The sequence below is a fragment of the Mesoplodon mirus genome (genome assembly GCF_964341445.2).
Source record: "Mesoplodon mirus genome assembly, chromosome: 3".
NCBI lineage: Eukaryota > Metazoa > Chordata > Mammalia > Artiodactyla > Ziphiidae > Mesoplodon > Mesoplodon mirus.
Window position 1 is genome coordinate 87958423 of NC_138978.1, and position 9855 is coordinate 87968277.

At 42.1% G+C, this 9855-nt stretch overlaps 1 pseudogene across 1 annotated transcript; it reads left to right on the top strand.

Annotated features, from left to right (window-relative positions):
* The first annotated feature begins 588 nt into the window (after positions 1-588).
* LOC309801116 (small ribosomal subunit protein uS2-like) lies at positions 589-1436 on the top strand (annotated as a pseudogene). Its single transcript has one exon. The product of its transcript is annotated as a small ribosomal subunit protein uS2-like (transcript).
* The last annotated feature ends 8419 nt before the right edge of the window (positions 1437-9855 follow it).

The window sequence follows — 9855 nt, forward strand, 5'->3', positions numbered from 1 at the left end:
ACCACTACTGCTTCTGCCAAAAGGTCGCTGCGGGGCCAGCAGCTTTTCTGGGTGCTGCATCTGCCTCCCTCACACTCCTGCCAGGTTTATGTTAACTTGGGAGGACTTGAGCGGACTTCAGTTTAGCTCAGAGAACTGTGCTAGATCTTGATTTCTAAATGTCATTAAAGGAACTAAATGTCATAAAAGAAACCAGAGATCCTTGGGAGAATAGCTAGTTCTAGGGCTGGGGCAGAGAAAATACAAGATAAGTCTGGAGCACCTTATAGTACCATAAGGTTAAGCAAGTGCTCAAAAACCAAATGAACTATGTTAAAGGGACACAGGAACCAACCTGAAAGCACCCACTGGCCAAGGCCGTGACAATTTCAGCAATAAAATAAATAACAATATAGTACAGAATTATGACCCTAAGTATAAAATAAATACACATACTGATGTAAGTGATTGAAAAATAAATGAGGTAGAAGAGACACATCTTCCTTACAGAAGCTCTCCAAGTGATATATGTAGAGCCCTTCTGCACTACCCAGAGAGGGATCCATATGGCATTGTCCTCCATTCCTGTAACAAAGGGGAATTTTCATAATGTCCACAGTTCTTGATGTCCTGCAAATGAAAGAGGAGGGTATCCTCAAATTCCTTGCAGCAGGAACCCACCTAGGTGGGACCAACCTTGAGTTCCAAGTGGAACATTTCATCTACAAAAGGAAAATTGATGGCATCTATATCATAAATCTAAAGAGAACTCAGGAGAAGCTTCCACTGGCAGTTCATGCCATTGTTGCCATGAAAAACCTGGTTGATGTCAGTGTCATCCTCCAGGGATACTGGCCAGCAGCCTCTGCTGAAGTTTGCTGCTGCCACTGGAACGACTCCTGTTGCTTGGTGCTTCACTCCTGGAACCTTCCCTAATCAGATCCAGACAGCCTTCCAGAAGCCTCATTCTTCTGGTGGATATCACCCCAGGGCTGACAACCAGCCTCTATGTTAACCTGTCTACCATCACTCTGTGTAACTCAGAGTCTCCCTTTTTGCTATGTGGACACTGTCATCCCCTGCAGTGACAAGGAAGCTCACTCAGTGGGTCTGATGTGGTGGAGCCTCATCCAGGAAGTTCTTTGCAGGCTTCTATGAACACCCATGAGAGGTCATGTGTGATTCTACTTATACAGAGATCCTGAAAGGACTGAAAAGGAAGAGCAGGGTGTGCTAAAAAGGCTGTGACCGTGGAGGATTTCCAAGTGAATGAACTGCTTCAGCTTCTGACTTTACTGCTGCTCAACCTGAGGTTACAGGCTGGCCTGAAGGCAAGCATGTGCCCTCTGTGCCTATCTGCAGAACACTGGAGTGCTCAGCCTGCCACTGAAGGCTGGCCTGCAGCTCCCACTGCTCAGGACACTGAATGGGTGGGAACAACCACTGGGTGGTCTTAAGCTGTTCTTCCACAGGCTGTTAAACAGAAAACAGAGATAAGGTTGCCAGAAAATAATCAGTTTTGAAATAAATAAATGAATAAAACTATATGTAGATACTATCCCTTCCAGAAGGTAGAGTTAGAGGTTCTTCCACCCTTTGAGAGGAGATTAAACTTAGTGACTTGTTCCCAGTGAACAGAATAGGGAAAGGAAAAACACATTCCCCAAGTGATGAAGGTTCACATCCCCAGTGATGTCATGTGCATAACATGTGTCGCCTGATACATATGATGAAAAGGGCACTTCACCTCTGTGGTATATTTCCCCCAAACCCATAACTTTAGTCTAACCATGAGAAAACAGACAAATCAAGTTTGGGGGACATTTCTGCAGGAAACTTTGCCAGTACCCCTCAAGACTGTCATGAAAAGGGAAGGCTGAAAAATTGTCACAGACTAGGGGAGACATGTAAACCAAATGCAGTATGGTATCCTGGTCTGGACCAGAACAGAAAGAGGACATTAATGGAAAAACTGGTGAAATCCAAATAAAGTCTGAAGTTTAATTAACAGTAATAAACAAATGCAGCTTCTTAGTTTTAACAAATGTATCATGGAAATGCAACATGTAAACGATGGGGGAAAATTGGGTGAGGGATATACGGAACTCTGTATTACCTTTGCCACTTTCTGTAAATCTAAAATTATTTCAAAATAAAAAGTTTATTTTTAAAAAAGTATACTAACTGGGCTTCCCTGGTGGCACAGTGGTTAAGAATCCGCCTGCTAATACAGGGGACAAGGGTTCAAGCCCTTGACCGGGAAGATCCCCCATGCCGAGCAGCAACTAAGCCCATACGCCACAACTACTGAGCCTGCACTCTAGAGCCCACAAGCCACAACTACTGAGCCCACATGCGACAACTACTGAAGCCCATGTGCCTAGAGCCCGTGCTCCGCAACAAGAGAAGCCACCACAATGAGAAGCCCACGCACCGCAACAAAGAGTAACGCCCATTCAGCACAACTAGAGAAAGCCCGCACGCAGCAAAGAAGACCCAATGCAGCCAAAAATTAATTAAATAAATTAAAAATATGTATATATATACTACTAACTGGACATGAGAAGGGATGCAAAGACGAGACAGTCATTGCCCTCAGAATCTTCAGCCTGCCTATGGGAGAGGCAAGACTACAGTAAATGCCCTGAAATGGAGCATCCATCCTGGTTTGCCTGAGACGGTCCCTAGTATATAACTGTAAGCGCAGCATCATTATTAATTACAAGTACCCCCTTTACTTCCAAAAGTATTCTAATTTAGACATTAAGTTATATGCTCATACCACCTAAAAAGCACAGGGTATGCTGTGGTGGTCAGACATAGGAGGGGACATTTGTGAAGGCATGGAAGGATGGATGGGGAGCTATGAAGTGGAGATAGAAGTCAGAGAGATAGGAAGGGGGAGGAATGGCCCAGGCAGGGGCAGCTTCAAGAGGAAAGTCCCAGAGGCAGGTAAGACCCAGGGTGTGTTCTTTTCAAGACACAGATATCTGAATTTGGAGAAAACTGATTAAGAAGAGGGGGTCAACTGGGGTTTGGAGCAGGCTAAATGGACTAGATCTTTATTGGGGCAGTAATGTATTTTCAAGCACATAGGAGGGAAAGTGACCAAACCACCCTACAAATGAAAAACCTACAAAATTAATTTTCTTGAAAAAGATCCTTTTTCTTCCCCTTATGTATCCATTCTTTCCCTAACTTTTCCTATAATCTCTCTAGACCCTTGATATACACTGAGCTCCAGCTCACCTAAGCTAACTCTCAAAGGTATCATGAGATCCCTCTAAATACTGATATTGCCATTTACTAAGCTCTCAACCTATACAAGATTAAGCAGCTGCTTCCTTAGGCCTCTGGTGTCTGACCCAATCTGTGGTTCAGTCACGTGCTCTGCTACCTCAGAGACTACACTGTCTTCTCTCCAGGACACCACTCCCTGACCGCGTGGCATTCTTCATTATTGAAGTAAAGTGTTGCCTTCAATAAAGCATAACCCCCAGGTTTTCATATGAACTCCAAATTTCAAAGAATGGGAAGAAATATTTTACAAAAATCCTTTTGCTCTTTCAGGGAAGAAGATTTGAATTCTCAATAGCTTTTACTCTGAAAAGTAAACAGTATGATTCAGTTTCACTTTCTATTTAAATACTTCAGGAACTAACTCATATGCTGTTATATTCAGAGAATGGTGACCTTTATTTAAATCTTGCCCTTTGAATAATTCAATTCCCTTCAGATTCTCAAACACTTAAAATCCCCACCAGGCTTAGTATATTTAGTGGAGTCTCTTTAAGGTATTATTTAGCATCTTCTGCTAATGGTCATGTCCAAAAGCCAGGTAATCTTCCTACTCATTAGGGAACAGGGTCAATTCTTTAAAGATTTACCTAGACTCAAGGAAGGTGATACCATTGTGAAGTTTGAAAATGTTTAATAGCTTTACATTATAAGCCCTGGTAGAAAAAGAAGAAGGAGGATATCTGGAAGGCCACCTCTGCTGGGCTGAGGGTGGGGTAGGGAGCAGGGGTGACTTTCATCTGAAATGTGCCTAGAAAAGCCTGAGTGAGGTTGGGACTGGCTCCTGGGGCCTCTGATGTCCAGGTTCTCCTCTCACTGCAGCACAACCTGGAGCTAAGAAATACGGGGCAATGACTGTATAGGGATGCCCAGTGTGACTGCTGATGAAATACCCTGATGAAATTTGTTCTTTTGCAATAAAGCTCGTTTTCTTTGGGAATTCGTGTGCCCTTTTCCAAATTAAGCTAGCAAAATAGGAACTTTTGTAACATCTCAGCCATCTAGCACTCTTCTCTCTAAATTTTCAAGCTTTGTGTCTCCTACCTTCAGCAAAAATACTTATGTTTCAGAAAACTGATTACCACTGAAGGAACCAGGAGGTGAACTGGATCACAGTACCTTTAGTTGGAAGCAGTGCACCAAGCCCTTCCCTCTAAATGAGCTGGCCTCGCCTCTGGGGGGCCTGTGGAGAAAAGCCCGCTCCAAGGTGCTAGTTTTCAGTTTGTTTCTCAGCACCCGTGCAGTCATAACTAAAGCAAAGGAGAATATTGCATGACTTCAGAAGAAAGCCAGCCACCTTGCAACATCTTCAGGAAATTCTGCACTCCCCTAGGGCTTGCAAAACTCCCTATGTCTTGCAGACCAAAGGCAAGATCTCAGTCACCTAGCTCTAGTTTGCATAATTAAAGAAAGTGGAAGCTGGTTTTTTTCTGGGTGACCCTTGACCCAACCAAGCTCACAGGGCCTATCACAGAAATAAGATAGCATAAAACAAAGTGTTGTAGTAATGAAAGCTGTTATCATTTAGATGAGCAGGAAAAGCCAGGTCCCTGGATGACTATCTCAGCCCTGACTTACTAGGGTCATACAGCCAAGACAGTGTCCACTTAAGGTACTATAATGTTATTCTTTTGAGTTGGCATACGTACAATATAATTTCATGTCATAATTTATAAGACATTTCAGAGAAACCATGTACTAATGTCTTCTATAATGTCTTTTATCGGGACTTCCCTGGTGGCACAGTGGTTAAGAATCCACCTGCCAATGCAGGGGACACGGGTTCGAGCCCTGGTCCAGGAAGATCCCACATGCCACAGAGCAACTTGGCCCGTGCGCCATAACTACTGAGCCTGCGCTCTGGAGCCCACGAGCCACAACTACTGAGCCCATGTGCCACAACTACTGAAGCCCACACTTAGAGCCCGTGCTCCGCAACAAGAGAAGCCACTGCAATGAGAAGCCCGTGCACCGCAACGAAGAGTAGCTCCCGCTCTCTGCAACTAGAGAAAGCCCGCGCGCAGCAATGAAGACCCAATGCAGCCAAAAACAAATAAATAAATAAATAAATTTATAAAATGCTATTGTTCATTGGCGGCAAGGATGTGGGAAACCACTGTACTCATATGTTTGTGGTAAATAGCCCCTTGTGAAATATTAACATTTATCCATAGTCATTACCATTTGTGTCCATGCCTGGAAATTTATCATAAGTCACTAATTCAATAAAGGAAAAATCTGTATGCTTGAGGCTGTCTACTGAATGAAAAAAATCTAATGTCCAAAAATAAAATTATTAAAAAAAACCTCTTATCTCCATTTTTTTATATGGAAGCATAGCCAATGATCTGTTAACTCACTCCCTCCCACATCATTACCTCTTTCTTATCTTTCTCCCATTGTCCTATTAACATATTATCCATCTTTGGGGAAAAAAATTAAAACAATTTTAAAACCACATTCAGTATGGCCACATGATGGGGGAGAGTCCACCTTCAAGTCAAGCAGTTCTACCTCTTTTCCATATTGGGCATCCAGACAGATTTCCTTTGTACAAAGAGGCTTGCAACTAGGGGAAAGAGTTTGAAAATCACTGGGCTGTTCTAAATCCCTTACTGTAAAAAAGCACAAACTAAGACCCAGAGCGGTTACCTGACACGAGTTCAAGCGACTTTTAGCAGAGTGATTGCTAGAAACCAGGTCTCAAACTCCTAGTCTATGGCAACAAAAAAGCCCAATGAGCTTTGAAGAGAGAGAGGAACTCAAAACAGGACTCTTTCAATCAAAACCCACCTGGTATCAGGGCAGCCACCCTGTCTGGGTGAGCTAAACTGAGATTCCTCCACCTCCGCCCCCATTTCCGTTGCAGAACAAGGGTCATTGCCACAGGAGAGCTGAACTTATGGACTGGGTTTGGGTTTGGGTTTGAGTCAGAACAATTTGGTTTTAAGGCTCAGAAATTTTTGTTTGAAGCCTCCAAGCTTGATTAGGGGTAAAAGATCATGGCGCCACAGAGCAGCCCTTGGCTTTCTAGAGTTTGGGAAAAAAACTCAGTTGCATTAGAAGTTTCTCAGGCGGGACTTCCCTGGTGGCACAGTAGTTAAGAATCCGCCTGCCAGTGCAGGGGCCAGGGGTTCGATCCTTGGTCCAGGAAGATCCCACATGCCTCAGAGCAACTAAGCCCGGGCGCCTAGAGCCTGTGCTCCACAAGAGAAGCCACCACAATGAGAAGCCCACGCACCGCAATGAAGAGTAGCCCCCCACTCGCCGCAATTGGAGAAATCCCGCACACAGCAACGAAGACCCAACACAGCCAAAAGTAAATAAATAAATAAATTTAAAATATGTACAGCTTTAAAAATAAAGAAGTTTCTCAGAGTAAGGCCTCTAGGACAGAGAAGGAATATTCACTAAGTGGGAGAGGAAGCTAGTATTTAAGACCTTTGTAACCCATTTCTGTGAGGTTCAACTCAATAAAACCAGCAAACACACCTATAACAACTTTGTTTTCTCTGTGATTAAAGCCTTGGGTTGTTTTGTGGAAAGTGACACACCAAGAAAGCCAGCTTGCTCATGTTGGTGACAGAAGCAAGGATATCTACACAAGTAGGGTTCTGGGCCATTTGGGGGGTGGGGGGGTAGGAGAAATAAGTCAGCATTAATATGAGGGTCTGTGAAGGTTTCTGGGTTAATTTTTTAGGAATATATGGAATTCACTGGCTGGGTAAATGCAGTCACACTCAGTCTTCAGCTTGTTCAGCTCCAGGCCCTGGGAGGGGGTGGGCAGGCCTGACAAAGCAGCGTGAAGCTTTTAGAGTCTCCCCTGAAGCTGTTTCCTCACTCTCCACCCGCCCCAGCCTGCATTCCTGGGGATCATCTTAACATCTGCCCAGGGCTTCAGAACCCTGCACACTCATTCATTCATTCAACAAATATTTGTTCAGCACTTACCATGGGCCAGGCCTTCCCATCAGGAACTACTCACTGAGCATCTTCCATGATGCCCTGTGCAATTTCTCCACTAGGCATGTAGGACTACACCCTGCTCACTCCCTCACTCCCCACAGGAGCTTATGATCTAGCTTGGGCTGTGAAACATTCAGTAAACCATGAGCACAGGAGGCAAATGGGAAAAGGCTGGGATCTGTGGCCAGATTGGCCCAGCTGAAATCCTGACATTAAGGCAATTGGCAATAATTAGCTGGTTGATCTTGGGCAGGTGTTTAATTTCCCTAAGCCTCAACTTATTTAAAAATGGAGACTAGGGACTTCCCTGGTGGTCCAGTGGGTAAGACTCTGTGCTCCCAATGCAGGGGGCCCGGGTTCTAATCCCTGGTCAGGGAACTAAATCCCACATGCTGCAACTAAGGGTCTGCGTGCCGCAACTAAGACCTGGCACTGCCTAAATAAATAAATAAAATTTTAATGGAGAATAATGAAATATATTCCTTACAGGGTTATTGATTTGATGGGACATAAAGACATAGAGACCACCAATATTAGGTAAATACATAAAGGCCACCAATATTAGGTAAAACCTTTTAAGATTCAGCACAATTTTTGTTTTTATTTTTATTTTAATACTTTTCAAAGTAATGCCTATACATAATTATAACAGTAACTCACAGCACTTACTTTGTACTGGACACTAGTCCAAGTATTTTACATAGATTAAATTAGTTCACTCTAAAAACAGCTTTCTGAGGAAAGCACATTATTACACCAATTTGCAACAAAATATGTAACCGAGCAACAGAGAGGTTAAATGACTTGCCAAGGTCACACAGCCAGTAAGTGGCAGTACCAGGCTTCAAATCATGTTCATATGCACATAGTTCAACAACTCAAAAAACTCTACAAGACTTATTATGAAAAACAGCCACCCTCTTCATTCCCTTCCCTGCCCTTCCCACTCTATATATTCAACTAATATGCTTATAGAAGATAAGGACTTAAGTCTCTTTTACCACTACTGGAAACCACCACATACCTGTGACACTCCACATTTTCCCTCTTCCATCCTTTCAATATCATTTCTAATTAGATTAATATTCAATGTTTACATTATCATCTGTAATGCTATTACAGGCAAGCCCTGCAGTATGCTATCTTTCTCTTTCCTCCTTATACAATTAGTAACAAGAATTAATACTGGTCTTATTACTTTTCTTAGTTTCTATGCATCTTCCACTAATCTATCACCAAACTCTCCATCCTGTTCATCTCCACTCATTCTACTTAAACACATCAAGTTTATCAATCCCTTGAACTCACCTTTCCCAGAGCCTTTCTGCTCCAATCTAGACTGGATGACTCTAGTTCTGCTGCACAGCCATATCTTAGGTGCTCCTTTCATCATCTCTGTAATTACATTTGCTTCTTTCCTGGGCTAGTTCACCTGGGTTCTTTAAATTTTGATGAAGTTAAATTTCAATTTTCTTTTCATTTGTGGTTTTTGTGTCCTATTGAAGAAATCCTTGCCTACTCCAAAGTTGTGAAATTTTTCTAAGTTTTCTTCTAGAAGCTTTATAATTTTAGCTTTTCTGTTTAGGTCTGGGATCCATTTCAGTTACTTTTTGTGCATGGTGTGAGATAAGGGATAAGGTTCTTTATTTCCATATAGCTATCCAGTTGATTCAGTGTCATTTCTTGAAAAGATTTTCCTTTTCCCCATTGAAATACCTCAGACGCTTTGTCAAAAATCAATTGACTATATGTGTTTGGGTCTATATCTGGACTCTCTATTATCTTCTATTGACCCATATATCTATCCTTATGCCAATACCTAGAATGTCTTGATAACTGTAACTTTATAGTAAGTCTTCAAATTAAGTAGTGTAAGACTTCCTTCTAACTTTGCTCTTTTCAAAATTGTTTTGGCCATTCTAGGTCTTCTGCATTACCCTATAAATTTTAGAATCAGCTTGATTGTGATTGCATTGAATCTACAGGTCAATTTGGAGAAACTGATATCTTAACAATATTGTCTTCCAATTCATGAACATGGCATACCTCTCCATTTATTTAGGTCTCCTTTCATTTATCTTACCAATGTTTTGTACTTTTTAGTGTACAAGTCTCATATAAATCTTGTAAACTATGTCCCCGAGTACTTCACGTGTGTGTTTTTTTAAATAAACTTTATTTTTTAGAGCAGTTTTAGGTTCATGGCAAAATCCAAGTACAGAGAGTTCCCATATGCCCCCCACCCCCACATACACACAACTGCCCCCACCTCAGGTGTTTTTTATGCTATTATAGTAAGTAGTATGTTTTAAATTGCATTTCCAATTGTTCATTGCTGGTATAGAGAAAAAGAATTTTTATATATTAACCTTGTATCCTGTGAACTTGCCAACCTACTTATTAGTTCTAGTAGCTTTTCTGTAGAATTTTAGGATTTTCCACATACCCAATCATGTCATCTGCAAATAAATATTATTTTACTTCTTCTTTGCTAATTTGTATGTCTTGCCTTATTGCCCTGGCTAGGACCTTCGCAACAATCTTAAAAATAAGTGGTGGAAAAAAAAGTGGTGAAAGCAGACATCCTTAGATCTTAGAGGGAAAATAGTCTTT